The sequence below is a fragment of the Heliangelus exortis genome, chromosome 1, assembly GCF_036169615.1.
Source record: "Heliangelus exortis chromosome 1, bHelExo1.hap1, whole genome shotgun sequence".
Lineage (NCBI taxonomy): Eukaryota > Metazoa > Chordata > Aves > Apodiformes > Trochilidae > Heliangelus > Heliangelus exortis.
This window is the reverse complement of record NC_092422.1, coordinates 158,651,781-158,666,696: the sequence shown is the minus strand read 5'-3', so window position 1 is coordinate 158,666,696 and position 14,916 is coordinate 158,651,781. Positions and strand designations below refer to the sequence as shown.

General features: G+C 38.7%; 1 long non-coding RNA gene across 7 annotated transcripts in view; it reads right to left on the bottom strand.

Moving 5' to 3' along the window:
- LOC139791272 (uncharacterized) overlaps nt 1-4,002 on the bottom strand; it is a 294,536-nt gene extending 290,534 nt beyond the window's left edge. For all 7 annotated transcript variants that reach the window (XR_011723849.1, XR_011723853.1, XR_011723852.1 and 4 more), the window contains exon 1: nt 3,872-4,002. This is a non-coding gene — a long non-coding RNA (uncharacterized lncRNA). The remainder of the gene's footprint in view (nt 1-3,871) is intronic.
- Between the last annotated feature and the right edge of the window lie 10,914 nt (nt 4,003-14,916).

Sequence of the window (14,916 nt, the reverse complement as noted above, 5' to 3'; positions counted from 1 at the left end):
TACAGCTGGAAGCAGCTCGTTTCCTCCAGGGGAGTCAGAAGCAGCTATAATTATCAGCTGCACCTATTTACATTAGCTATGGAACTACCAGCTCCCTTAAACTGCTGGCAGCAGCTCAGTTCCTCCCAGGCAATATAAAGAGTATTTACACCTGCAGCTGATAATTACAGCTGATTTTCATGCCTTTTGTCCCCCAACCACGCTGAGGAACTGAGCTGCTGCCAGCAATTAGACTAGTACAGTAGTAGATTTTTCCTTGGGGATTGCATGAAAGCAGATGAGCCCAAACAGGGTTCAGCAAGAAGTTTAGGAAACATCCACCCTATTCACTACTTCATCAGTGAAGAATATCCATGTTGAGTAATGCAATTAAATATGCCTGAAACAAAGACCATGCCACTTCTCAAGGTTTATAAAAAGCCTTTCCAATTAGGTACAACAGAAGCATACTGTGATTCTGGGCTAGAAATCACATGGATATTAAAAAATTACAGAAGACTTTGATCTCATACTTTTTTACTTTGTTCTACCTGAACTTCTTCTCTACTAAAACACTTTTTGTATCACCTCAAGCCGTCACTGTTTCCAAGAAACCATCAAAATCACAAAGGTGGTATGATAAAGCACCACAGTAGGTATACATGGTATTCCTGGAAGATTTCTCTATAGGCACACAGGTCACAGGATTAGAAAAAACATTCAGCTTCAAAAAATTTAGTCTCCATCCACAATAAAATTTGCTTAGCTTACTGAAATGAAATAACATCCCGTGCTAGCTGCTGCCTCCTTTACCCTTTTCACATGGTTGACTTACATAAGAGGTAATCCTTTCCATTTTTTCATTATAACATCCCTACCTTAATATAATAAAAGTATATGCAGTAGTAAGCTATTTTGGGGGGAGTGGCAGTTTTATGCTGTCTGGCAATACTGTATGTCCTATTTTTCTGCTACAAATTTATCAAGGTGTCAATACATAACTGTAGATTCTTCCTCCTATATGCCCACCAAAACATTTTTCATGATGTTATGGAGTGTCAGTTATGATTTTTTTAAAAAGTCAACTATTTATTTCTGATGCAGAATATGATGCCTCTGATAAGCCTCAAATACACCACACAATATTCAAGATGGGAAAAAAATAACCTTCACAATAGGTATATATTCACCAGAATTAGCATTTTGATCCCCAACTGTTCCACACACAATTTCCTCACAATCCCATCCCCCTCATGCATTCTTTTAACTGAAAAAAAAAGAAGACATTTTCCAGTGGATCTCTTAATTGTGTAGTGGGTAAAGGTGTACAGCATCCTATGGTTCTGGACTTGGTTCTTTTCTATAAATGGGGCATCAGAGCATTAGCCTGACCATTTACAGTTCTCTGAATTTTACCTTATTTATCTACTTTAAAACAGAGCATTTAAAAGGAAGTATCATCCATGCACAGCTCCAGTATGAAAATTCTGAAAAGTCTAGTCATAAGTATAATGGCGGGGTGGTTTTCTTTCTAAAAACCAGTAGTTACTTTCAGATTATTTAATTTTAAAACTTCACCAATAGCTTTTGGAAAACTTAGTTTTCACAACACATATGACATCCCATCTTCCCGTTTCTATGTGCTTATATTATATTCAGCTAGGAATATGAACTTTTTGTTAAATAATCCCACCTTACAATTTTTCTCCTATTTATTATTAAACTAGTTCATTTCACCATTGATATATGCTCTTTGTTATTCTTTTCACATTCAAGCACACTGCATGATTATTGTACTTTTCAGTGTATAACTGCACAAACAGAACTACTGCAGAGTGGACATCAGTGTAGCAGAGGCTGTAAGCCCACATTCCTCACAAGCAGCCCTGTCTTCTAAGCTGTCCTGGGACCAGGAGGCATTCCACAGCTACACACCCTTAACCATTACAGGTCTCTCAGCCCCAAGCACCATCCTACACCTTCACCGACATAATTTTATTATTCAGACATTTTGTCATAATATCCTACATGGAGGCAAGGTTTCGCTGATCTATCTCCCAGCAGGTAGAAAGGAGGCCTTAAAGCTGTCTCATATCTAGTGTTTTGTGAAAGAAGAGCTAATATGTACTTTGTTGAAGCAGCTGTAACTTACAGGTTACAGGAGACAGTCAACTCAAATTGAAGGCATCACAGACAAAATTATGTTTATCTGTGATTAAGTTGGAGATAAGATGAAAATTAAAATTCTAGTTAACTAAACTAGGAATGTTTGATCAGGAGACTTGAAAAAACATCTGCAAAGCAGTTTGAGATTTCCTCTGAGTCACATCTAAGGTCACTAAAAGTTTGGCAACAAGCAAAACCATTTTAAAGCTGTATACACATAACATACACATCACTACTACTACTGTAAAGCATAGGAAGATAGGTTCGACAGCATCCCACACCACATGAGGGACCAAATATTGAGAAGTCCATGATATTTTACAAACTACTAAGTTGCCACTACTTTACATAAATTTCCTCACTATATATGACTACATAAAAAACCGGTCAAACAGAGGGGGATGAATAGCATACAGTGTCTACACTCAGGCTAGCTCAGCAACAGGTGTTAACAATAGCTTGGGAGAAACACCATTTCTGAGCCTAACAGAACTGAATGGGTATTTTTCCTTATTGAACCTACCCTTTGAGAAGGAAAAACAGACTAAAGTCAGCCTTTAAAATCCAAAGTAAAGACTCATTAAAAAAATAAAGTAAATTTAAAAATAGGAAGATTGAATGAATCAAAAAATAATTACTCCTACACTGCTGGCAGCTATTTGAGAGCTACAAATCTGTTCAGATTTATTAATTCAAAGGGCTGGCTGAAGAGGGAGAGATTAAGAAAAAAGTGAAAGTTAAAGGTCATTTACAATTAATTCCTCTCCCTTTTGTCTCTCCACCCCAACTGACCAAGTTAAAGTTCAGAAAGAAAGTCCTACTTCTGATCAACTAGTATGTAACCACCTTAACCTCCCAGAGGAGAAAAATGATTATGGTCTGTTGACCTTACCACTAATTTCCCTACCAAAGGATGCCACACACATTTGTTTCCCTCCTCTTCACTGCCTCACTGTCGACTTATACTCCTACACGTACCCCATCTTACACCATCTTTTCCTCTTCTACCAAGCAAAGATCCTTTCTACCCAGTCATGTTATTGCCCCTCACCTGGGGAGAGGGGACACAGTCTCCCTCGCCTACCATGAGAAGCTGAGCAGCAGGAACCCTCTTCAGCCCAACACTCCACCTCTCCAGGGAAAAGATCTTTTCCTCCTAGACCTCGTTTTTAGAAAGGTTTAGTTGAAAGGAGGAGGGGGCTATTTTTTTGTTTCGTTCGTTGGGTGCAGGGAAAGCTCTCTGGGATCCCTTTTAACCCCGTGCCCACTATCAAGCCCCTCCATAGGCAGCTCTAAGCAGGATGCGACGGACCTTCCACAACCTCAGCCGACCGTGTTCACCTCTCACTGCCCTCTGCCAGCACCGGGGCGGGGGGGGACCTGCCACTGCCTTCACCTCCCCTCCCTGCCCCGGCCCCGCTCCCCACCCTCCGCTGCCAACTGGGAAGTGCCACTTTCCCCGGCACCTGGACGCTTGAGCCGGGGCTAGGAGCCTTCCCCTGCCCCCCGCAGGTGCTGTCAGTGCCGCGAAGAAGCACTCACAGCCCAGCTCTGTGTGTGTGTGTGTTCCAAAAAAATAAAAACTGTTTTCCTCACGCTTGTCACCAGTTACTTGCACAACCGTCCTCATCGCCCTCCCTTCCCCACTCACGAACAGCGGAACGTTTGGGGGGAGCTCACCATTGCAGTAACGCCTAGGGCTGTCCCCTGCCCGCGCTTCACTCACCTCTGGATCGGTGTCACTCACGGCAGACACTCATCGGGGGTAGGGAGGGCGGACGGGCCCTTGTTCCCGGCGACCCGGTCCGGTACAGCCCCAGCCCCAGCCCCGGGCAGGCTGGCAGCGAGGAGCAGGAGGAGCAGGAGGAGCAGCAGCAACGCCGCCGCCGTGCACCTGCTGCGGCGCGAGAGCGGCCGTTGGGCTGGGGCGGCGGGCGGTGCGAGGGCAACGGCAACGGCGGCGCAGGGGGAGCAGCGGGCGGGATGGGCACTCGGGAGCGACCCGGGGACACCGCCGGGAAACCCGAGGGACCGCACCGCAGCACCTCGGCCTCGGCCCCAGCGCCCTGACAAGAAACTTGGTATGCCGGCGTTCCGCTGCCGGTAGCCGCCTTCCCCTCACCGTGCCCACAGCCCGCGGCGAGCGAAGGGCGGGCGGCGGTAACCGTGGCATGGTTTTCATCTTAGTAATCGGGGAGGTAATTTACAAAGTCGGTCACCACAGAAGAGCGCTCATTTTTCTATCCCCCCTTCTGCCTCCCCCCTCTTACCTGAAAGGATAGTTTTGGGGGAGGGGGATGTCTTATTTTTCCACACACTCAACAGACTATGAAAGGCTCTTTCCTATTAAATAAAACTGATCTGAAAATCAGCGTCCTTACATTAACGTAGCACCTTTATCCCTAGACCAGTTTACAAGAAGACATGGCCCTGACTTAGGGCTACTGAGTAATTGCAACTCCCTAGCCAGCTGCAGGTATTTACAGGACCTGGGTTTACAGTGACCTCCAAGATAAAGCCACTTTTATTGACATAAAGAATGGCAGCCCACTGGGGGCAAGAGCACCCTACAACACCCCTGAAGTGGAGGGGTTTGGGTGAGGTAGCCCTGTTTCAACTTGACCAAATAAAAGAGAAGAAAAACCCAAGGAAACATTTGACAGCTGAAGTCTGAATGCATCATCTTAAAGGGATTGCTCAAGATTATAATCTCCAGAAAGATGTCAAGCAATGTCATTTTCCTGTGTATTTTATTCCCCTTTTGCATCCAGCCCTGAAGAGGGGAAGTGACTGTCTTTCACTTTCAACCCAATGCATGTCAATAAGCGACCCACTAAATCTGCAAAAACTTCTGTAAGAGTCTCCATACTTGGAATTAAAATATTGCTTTATGGATTCAAAGTATTTTTTTTCTAATTGATAAATATTAGAGCATAAGAATAAAAGGAAAAAAGACTTAAGACAGTAACAGATTTTTTTTACAATGCTTTTACAATATATGCTAAACTTCTAAGAGAGCTTATCAGAAACAAAATGAAGGGGAAAAAAAGAAAAAATGTGGATCTTAGTTGATGAATTGTGGCACAGTTGTAGTTGGCTGGTATAGCATCCTTAAAATACCCCGCACAATTTCAAACTCTGATGGTCTCAGTGAAATATAGCTCTTGCCTACTCTAACTGAGCTTCAGTCTCTGTTTTCAATCAGAGTATTGTATTTCATATTTTACTTATTATATATATAATTTATGCAACCTCTCTCAGTATCTACTTTGGAGTAATCAAATGCTAGGAGTAAAACCTTCCAGTGTACAGGGAAAAGCTAGTTCCCACTTCATAAGACAAAATTATTCTAGTGGATTTAGGTGTCTGTCCATGGAAAGAATTGTATAAAGGAATCTTCCATGTCTTACTGGGAAATTCTGATAAACTGAAAAATTTTAAAGTGAACTCATAGACTTTATAAATCAACTGGCAATGTTTTCTCTTGAAGATAACACAAATATTTACTTTTTTTTGTTGATTAGATCCTGGTGTACATGTTATGTATGAAGATTAAAGATCAGAGTTAGTCACCACTTGTACATCAATCTGACAACCTAAAGTACTCAGTATTATATTCTAGGACTCTTATATTACAAAATGAGAAACCTGGAAGCATTATAGATTTCAAATCAGTGCATTTTCCACAGTGCCTGTTTTCAAGTTAGGTATCAACAGTGTTTGTTCTACGATGTGGTGCAGAAAGGCCTAATATTTTAGAAGTCGTGTTGACTGTCACTTGTAAAAGTGTCTTCATTGATTTATTCAAATTAAGTTTGTGTCTACTTTTTTAGCCTGTTGAAAATAGTAGGGACATAAAGCCTCTGGAAGTGTTTTTCGTGGTTGCAGAAGTGTGGCAATAATAATTTGCTTGAAAAAAATAATATGGTAAACAAAATTCTGCTACCACCATTCAAATAGTGAAGTGCAATTGCTTTAGCAAGAATTGTGTAAAGCCTTTAACTGGTTTATCTGAATCATTATTTACTTATACACAAACTGTGTATTTGGAATTTCATAGTAATTATTAAGTTATGAGCACACATATCACACTACAGACTACTTTTGGATATTTGATTCTACATATTTATCCATGCATTACAGAGACTAGGAAATAATATGGTTAAACTCAAATTTCCATACTACTTATCATTTGCACATTACCTTCAGTTTCTTTATTCTGACCTTTTCTGTATTTATATTCTACATAAAAGATTTCTTCCTGAGTTTGTGATTTTTTTTTCCAAAGGTAAGCATAGGTACAAAAAAGCTTTAGTTTATGTTTCCACCAATAGCTTATATGATAGCTCAAGTTGATGTGGATTTTAGGCTGCAGAGATCCTCTTCAGTGTAAAGCTGTTTTTATGGGCGTAGGTCCTTAAAAGCTGAGCCATCCTTGAGCACCTCAGAGATTAAGATACAGACCTTCAGTGGGTCCTATAGACACAGGAGGCAGTTCTCTCAAAAACTTTAGTGTTTCCACCCCATTTTTCTTCACTTGCTACAGGTCACTTCCAAAATCAAACCTGGTCAAGGGACTCTGTACTGTATAGAAATGAAAGTAATAAAAAATAAAAAACTGCTGGTTTTATCTTACTGTGGGAATGACCATTTATCTGGTATATCTGGCTAAGCCACCAGCTCAAGAAACAGAAGATAATGACAGTATTTTTTTTTTTTTAATTCTTATAAATAGTTCAGAACACTAACAGCTCCAAATTTGCCATTCTGAAATAATGTGTAAAAAAAGATCATAAAACAGCATATTGTCCTTTTTCTTACTTTTAATAAAGCTACGTACATGGCAGAGAAACTGGAAAAATAACTTAAATCGTGACCCTCAAAACTTAGAAAGCTACCAGAATCTTGACTATGGTGCCTGTTATGCTGGCTGGCTTTAAGCAAATAAATATTGTGTCAGATATTTCCCAAGGTTGGAAAACCAGACCATAACTATTGTAACCAGGCTAGATAATAACAAGCTACTGGCACTAACTTTATTGTACTTATGAAATGGAAACCAAGAGCAAAATTTCTTTGGAGGATCAGCTGGAAACAATGATCATAGTGGAATTTTACAAGGAGAAATATAGGAATTATGTATTGTGTCATGCCAAAACCCCGTTGCCACACTTAAAGAAAGCTTGCTGTTGAAAAGCAATAATTTAGGCAAGGAGAATTACATAGGTGAATGTATTAGGCTATCATCATTCTTCATCAGTCCTTCTTCCATATTTTTTTTTTTTAATGCAAAACCCAACAAAAGGCCTACAGTTCCAATAGATAACATCAGGGAGATCTCACACTCTGCATCATACACGATAAACTTCTCATCAGATACGGGGAGTTTTTGTTGATTGAAAGCAAATGCGTGCTTACAGACTTTACCACTTCACACTGGAACAAAAGAACAATGTATTGAGATTCTGTATTATGTGCCACTCATTTTTACTTTTTTAACACCTGGCTACATAAGAGACTCTGACTGGAGTTGAGCAACAGTGCTGTACATAGTTCAGGCCAAGCTGGAATGGGACCAGTAATCAGGTTCTGACTGAATAGGAGCTAGTTAGGCTAGATGATGTTAGAAATAGCTGGAAAGGTTTATACACTGAGAACTTGGACATGTTTGCAACAGAAAAGTCCTAAACTTTTTTCATAAATATGGAAATATGGGCATCAATGTTTTCTTTCCAAAAAAAAAACAACAAACCCCCCCCAAAAAAAAAAAAAAAAAAAAAGTGATAGATCATAACTTTTCTATTAAGAAAAAAAAAGCTGAAAGAAGCATTCATCTTTTAACCTTGTCCTGCAGATAATAGAGTATTTTATCATATGTTGATTTAGAATAAAATAGAAGTCTGCTCTCTGACCACCAGCTTGAATATAGACTTCTCCTTCAGTGCCTTAAGCACCATGCAACGAGGTCATTCTCAGTCTTGGTTTTTCCATCTCTGGTCTAGAGAGCTCCTAATTCCCCACGTACCTGCCAGTGTTTCCAAGGAGACTAAGCAAGAGAAATACTGCTAATTTCTGAAGAAGCAATCAGGACAAGTTCTACATTTTCTTTCAACTTGACCTGATGTCACCCAACACTATGCAAAATGGCCCAGAAAACTCTCTTGGTTTCTGTTGTAGATTTATTTTATTTTTTTTTTTTTAATATCCTGTTTGCTGTCTGTTTCAGAACAAGTAAGAGATTCCTCATCCATGCATTTTTCCAATGGATCAGTTCTTAATCCCCAAAATTATGAACCAGAACAGAATGTAGTCTGTTTCATTTTTAAGAGTTTTTGCACATATTTGTACATATGTATACTTTGCTACTCTCTTAGTGCCACTGGCAAGCTGGGCCAAGCAGGTGGATTTCTACATCTCTGAAAAAAAAGATACTGAAGGCTCCAACAGGCTTTGGAGGTTCATCTGAGTACATCTGCCTGAACTGGCCATAGGTCCAGCCTGACTAGACTTCTCCAGCACAGTTTTCATTCATCCTCAAAGGTTTTGAAACCTACTAATTCAAGTAACAGCAAAAATCTCCAACTTATACCTCAGTAAAGTTTATAATGAACCCCATGCTCAGCCTTTCTAATCCCTCCACCTTGGCTATGTAGACAAGCCACACAGCAAAATATCCCAGTAGAGCTCACAATTTGTCATGATTCTTGGACATAAAATCAGAACTGAATAATTTTTGCTTAAAAAACACCTGGGACAAACACAAAAATAAATCGAAGAAGAAAAGAAATTACAAAAAAGAAAAAAAAGAAGTTATGAAGAGCCTGAATTTTCACAAGAATCAGAAGCAGTGTTCTGTGGCTGCTAGAGTCAGTAACTATTATGCATTTGGCATGATTCAGAGCAGTCAGCATGCTGCTAAATTGATTATAGCTGGACCTACTTCAACATATATCATGTCACAAAAGCAACTAAGAATATTGTGACCCATAGGAAGGGCACTCTTTGGTAGTGCTGAGATTATAAACACACCAAAAGCATCAGGTTTTCTTACTGCTGCATTAGTATATCTGTATAATTTTTGTCAGTAGTGATGTGGAATCAAAGGGATCCAGAAGATTAAAACCAAGGATGAGTATGATTAAAATTGTAGATACAGACATCGCTGATTTTTTTTAATGCAGGAGTACAGTAATATAGTGACCACTGGCTAATAATCATGCCACATACATGATATTGAAATCTCAGTTTTAATTTAGTGTCTTACATGACAATTCAAATTCTTGAGGATATCAACAACGAACAGGAAAATTATGAAATCCCTGCTTAGAGGACATAATGTCAAAAACTTCAGCTATATTAAAAACATTGGTTAACATTTCAAGAAATAACATACAATTGTATGTATAAAAGTAGCAGTTATTTTTTTCTTCTTCACCATGGCTTAAAACTAATTAGCACAAGACTTAAGTTAGCCCAGAACAGAGCATTGTACAACTGGTTAGATTATTTAGAGCATAAACTTAGGCATATGTATTAGATTATTTAGCATTCTTCCATTTTAAAATGCCAGAAAGGAGCTACGAACACACATGCAAGAAGTTTTAAAAGCACGGTATTTTTTTAAGCTTCAGTATTAGCCTAATGGCTGAAAAACAGGGTTGGTGTGGAAGGGCTGACTGTACCATAGCATCAACTATATAGCAGCAATTATATAGAATCAATCAACAAGATCCATGAAATTGTAACGTGACTTGGCTGGCTGCACAAGACTGAATCAACTGGAAATGTATTCTAAGCACCTGTGGGAGAGATCTCTAATGAGAATGATGGAAACCACAAATTTAACAGGTTTTATTTTGTACTAGCATATTTCACTGCTCTAGAAAGCATGAGTGCTTTAAAAAGATGACTTTACCAGGTAAGCACATTGTCAAAACTTGTTTCAATAATATATTTGTTTTTAATAATACACTAGTCTATAATAACCGACAATAGTAACTCAAACTGACATTATCTATAAAGTGTAAGATACAATATAATTCAATTAAATACCAATCTAACAATTTTTATGCAAATTATTTTACTCCATTTTATACATTCCTTTATCTCTGGGGATCATTCTCAATTTCCTTTCTGTAGCTTTTCTAGCGCTACATTGCATTTTGGTAATATCACCACTGAAGCTGAAGACAATATTTCAACTAATAACCCTACCAGAAAATTATAGTTAGATTTATATCTGCTTTAGTCATACAACTTTGCTTTCCAATGATTTTTCAAATTACTTTTCCATAAAGACTAAAAAGTTCAGACAGGACACCAACATTGTTCTAGGTCTATTCTGACTTTCAAACTAGCTTTCAAGCATATTAAAAGCCTTTGTACAAGCATGTTCATTAGAAAGAAGGCTGTTAGCACATCCTAGATTGCCAGACTCTTCCCATTTCAGGTCCCAGTTGCTTATAACTTTGCCAAACATTAAATACTTTGTCGGATATTTTCCATGCAAACTCTGAAACTCTGTACCTCAAGCTGAGATGTGTAGGGAACAACATTAAAAAAAAAAAAAAAAAAAGCAACTCCCAAAAGCAACAGAGACATGTTCACTGCAAAGCTGGATTGCTCTCATGCACTGCCCTGAAACCCTGAAATTAGTATAATTTTATTAGGAATTATACTTTTATGCCTATGAAAATCAACCCAGCATGGGCTACTTACAAGCCTCTGAAAAATTGTGGCCACGTAAATGTACTACAGCATGGGACTGGAAAGAGCTGCCTAATGGACTGATTTGATTCCCAGGCAATCATGACAAATATACAGTAGATGTTTGGGTCCAAGAGCTCCATAGACAATCTTGGCATGTGCTCCTTTGGCCCCAAAACACTCTATTGTAATGCTTGATTACAACACACTGAAAACATGAAGCATGAGATTAAAGCCATTAGACCAGTTTGATCCAGGAAAATAGTAGCAGAAGCTGAAGAAAGAGATGGGAAGGAATTGCCAAAATAGTAATTGAATAAAATTTCAGTTTTAGCAGCAGCCATCACTGGCACTTACAAGATTTTCCTCTCTGGTGTGGGCATTACTGGGATGTATTTGTCAACAGAGAACATGATATTTGTCTCTCAAGTACTTTTAGTGCCCTACTGCTGCTGACACAAAGGAAGAATCTGACTAATTCAGAAATCAGAACAAGACCTAGTCCTGCAGCAGCAGCTACAAAGCCTATGGACAAAGGCAGTGAAATGGGCAAAGAAACCTGTATTGGTATGATTTTGGTTGAGTCTGTAGGGACAAGGAGAACTGCAATGCTCAACAACCCACATATGACACACATATGGCATTTCAAACTTCAATATCCAAATGATTTCAAGAGGCAAGGCAGCTGTGCCACCAGTCTTTCAAATACCCAAGCCATCATTTGTCTGCAACCACAAAATAGCAAGTTGCTGAGACTGTTACTTCCCTGGAGTATTTGGCTTCATAAACCTTGACTGAAGAACAGGCAGGATCCCCAGAATCAGGGTGGGCACCAAAGTTCTTATAAGGGTTGGTCATAAAGAGTTAACAAGATTCCTCTCCAAAATTGTTTGGTTTTTTAAATCATATAACCTGCAATTGCTTCCTATTTTGCTATTCTTAGCTGATTTTGCCCCTGTGCTTCTTGAAGCCCTGACAGTCATGGGTGTTTTTTAGTATGTTTTGTTTAGCAACCTCTGCTTTGTTAAGAGGAACAACACAGAGACACAATCCAACTGAGTCCAGAGCATTACTCTGTTATTTTACAAAGGTAATCTGATGCCAAAGAAAAGCTTGTGTTGTCAGCATCTTAAATACCTAGCTGCCATCAGACCAACCTTTGACTCGTAATCAGCAAATAAACGAGTTGCAGATCTGGTGAAGAATATGAGAACCAGCTCCTAAGTAGCAATCATGGCTCATTTCCGTACCAGCTCAAGCATTACAATAAATGCTGTGGTTCAAGAGGTTTGGGATGAGTTTCCAATGCAAGTTCATTGAAACTTATTTTTCCATGTGGGAATTCTGGAATTATTGCTTGTCAAACTGAAAAATTCTGTAAACCCATTTTGTTTTTTTCCTATGTATCCTACAGAGATGCCACATGCATTTAAAGAGAGATGTGATTATAGAATGAATCACATCAGCCACATGCTTGTGTTTTCTCCAGATTCAAAGCTTCACAGTACTGATCTGGAGTGACTGCCCATCATGAAGGACAAAATGCTCCTCTGAGAGATTCACAGCTGTTTCATTCTGCCACAAATAGATAAAAATGAGCATCCTGCTGAGCCATTAAAGACAGACAGTGTACCACAGATCAGCGCTTATTCACAGTCAACTCTGGCTGGGATTAGGACAGCTGGGACGTATCCCTGCGTGCTTTAGCATCACCCACAAGTATTCAGCAACTGAAGATGTCTGGTATGTTGTGGTAACAGAAAATTGTGAATGGAGAGGGTTAGTTTGTAGGCCTTGAGTTCAAGGCAAAGCCACAGAGTTTACTTGCTGTAGAGAAGTGCTGCAGAAGTGATGGAAATTAGAGAGAAAAAGATTACATCTGCTTCTGCTGTAGAAGTCCTATGTGGTGGAAATAAAATAATAATCTTTTCCACACCTAGACATCTAATAATTTTATTATTAACTTAAAAGGACTAGAACCAGAGGAGAAAGGACTCGGTGTCACTGAGCAGCCTGTCCTAACTTAGGTCTCTTTCATCCAAAGGCTTTGTAGTTATTGACCTTGTGAAAGTTAGCATATGCTTAACATGAGTAACATGTTCATAAGTTAATTAATATTTTTATAGTTTATATACATATATAAACATAAGAAAAACAAAATAATGGAATTTAAAGTTAAAAAGAGAGGCTTTGTGGTTAGGATTTAAAAAAAAAAAACAGTCATTAAACATAATGGTGGCTTATCAACACAGAAGAGTTACATCTTATGGCATGCCCTGAACTCAGTAAAGGTTTCTGTGCAACAAAGAAAATCTTATATGAAATCATCATGCCTAAGCTACCTTTGAGGCTAGCTTAACTTCTTGATTTTCTCAGGAAGGATCTTGATTTCTCAGATTCTTCTTGCACAATTCTTTGTGCTCATTTTCCTCATTTAGAAATTAAAAAGGAAATCCCTAACAGCTACAGTGCATGTAAGCTTTGTTAAATATTTAAGGAACCGTAGCACAGTTGAGACTTTTTAATTAGGAAAAAAAATCTTAACTATGCTACTATACTATGCTTAACTATACTGCAAACATTTAAGTCTTCTTAGGAGTTTAGATCAGTCCAACCACTCTAGGACTTTGTAAGAACTTAAAGAAATTTCAATTGGTTAATAAACCGTAAGTTTTTAAGCAATCTTATATGACCTAATGCTTTAATCCCAAGTTCTTAATTCTCTTAGCCAGTCAAAACAATAAATACAGCCAAAACTGTAAGCCTTCAAAGTCCAGCAGAATTTTTCTTTGTATTTTTAGACAGAAGTCTTCAGCAAAGTCTGAATCCATGTTCAACCAAATCTTCAGTGCTCAGTAAGCTCAGCCTGATCTGAATTAGCATCTCTTTTTCACTAGGATGAATTTCAACAAAGACCTCAGTCCTAAATACTGGTTACCTAAACTGTTACCTAAACCCTGCCATGAGTACTCACTGCAAGTGTTTACTTAGGGTCAAGCAAAAAACCTGCATGAAGCACTGAGCAGCATATCAGTCTCTTGATTCCCAAGCTGGTTCTGAACTAGTGACATGTCCCATGACCAAGGAAGTCTGCCAGAAAGTTTAAAAAGATGTATTGGCTGTATGGTTGAAATATATTAATAAATAAAATTGAGTTATCTTGTTGGAAAAACACAAGGAATTATACTACTTCCTAGACAAAATAATAAGGAAGTAGAAAAATGCAGCAAGCCATTACTGATTGTTTTCAAAATGACTGGTAATTCATTAGTAATATTTTTTTAAAATAGTTGGCTGTTAACTTTTCTTTCTGATGGTAGCTGAAGTAGTAAAAGTAACACACTGACCCTTCCTGGCTAAATACTCTCAGGCCAATAACCAGTTTAACATCATTTAACAGAGCAGTCACCATAAACAGAAGCCTCTGACTGCAGTCAGTAAGCCAAAGGGAATTTGAGTATTAAGTCAATATCCCAGGAAATTTTCTATAATTAAATTAGCCAGATTAACTTAAAATATTATGTCACAGTGATGTAACTGAGAAAAATACACATATTTCTTAGAGAGCAATGGTTTCTTGCAATTTTAACTATCTCAGGAGGACAGGGGCTTTTAAAACAACTCAAGTTTGGGCGTACTGCTCCTATACATTGCTGCTTTTAAATCTTACAGATAGCAAAAGATCCTCTGACATCCATCAGTAATTTAGAAGTGGTAATATTATGTTTATATCTGTTCTGAACTCTCATAGAAAACTAGTTTATGACCAATAACAGATCCTTATGAACAGGTAGTAAATTCCCTGCCTCACTACTCATGCAGCTGGAGTCCTACTAACTCCTTGACGTAGAAGAACCCTATATACCAAGGTCCTAAATTGAGCAATCTCAGAAGTATGGCTATATGGCCAGTGAAAGGTCAAACTGCATTTTCACAGTTTTGAAACGGAATCAGAGGACATTGCTGAAGGTTGTTAAACCAGGTTTGAGTGGGGCTTTCTGTTTGTTTTTTTGGGGTTTTTTTGTCTATGGAATGACCTTAAGCATTAGCAGCTGCTCATAACCA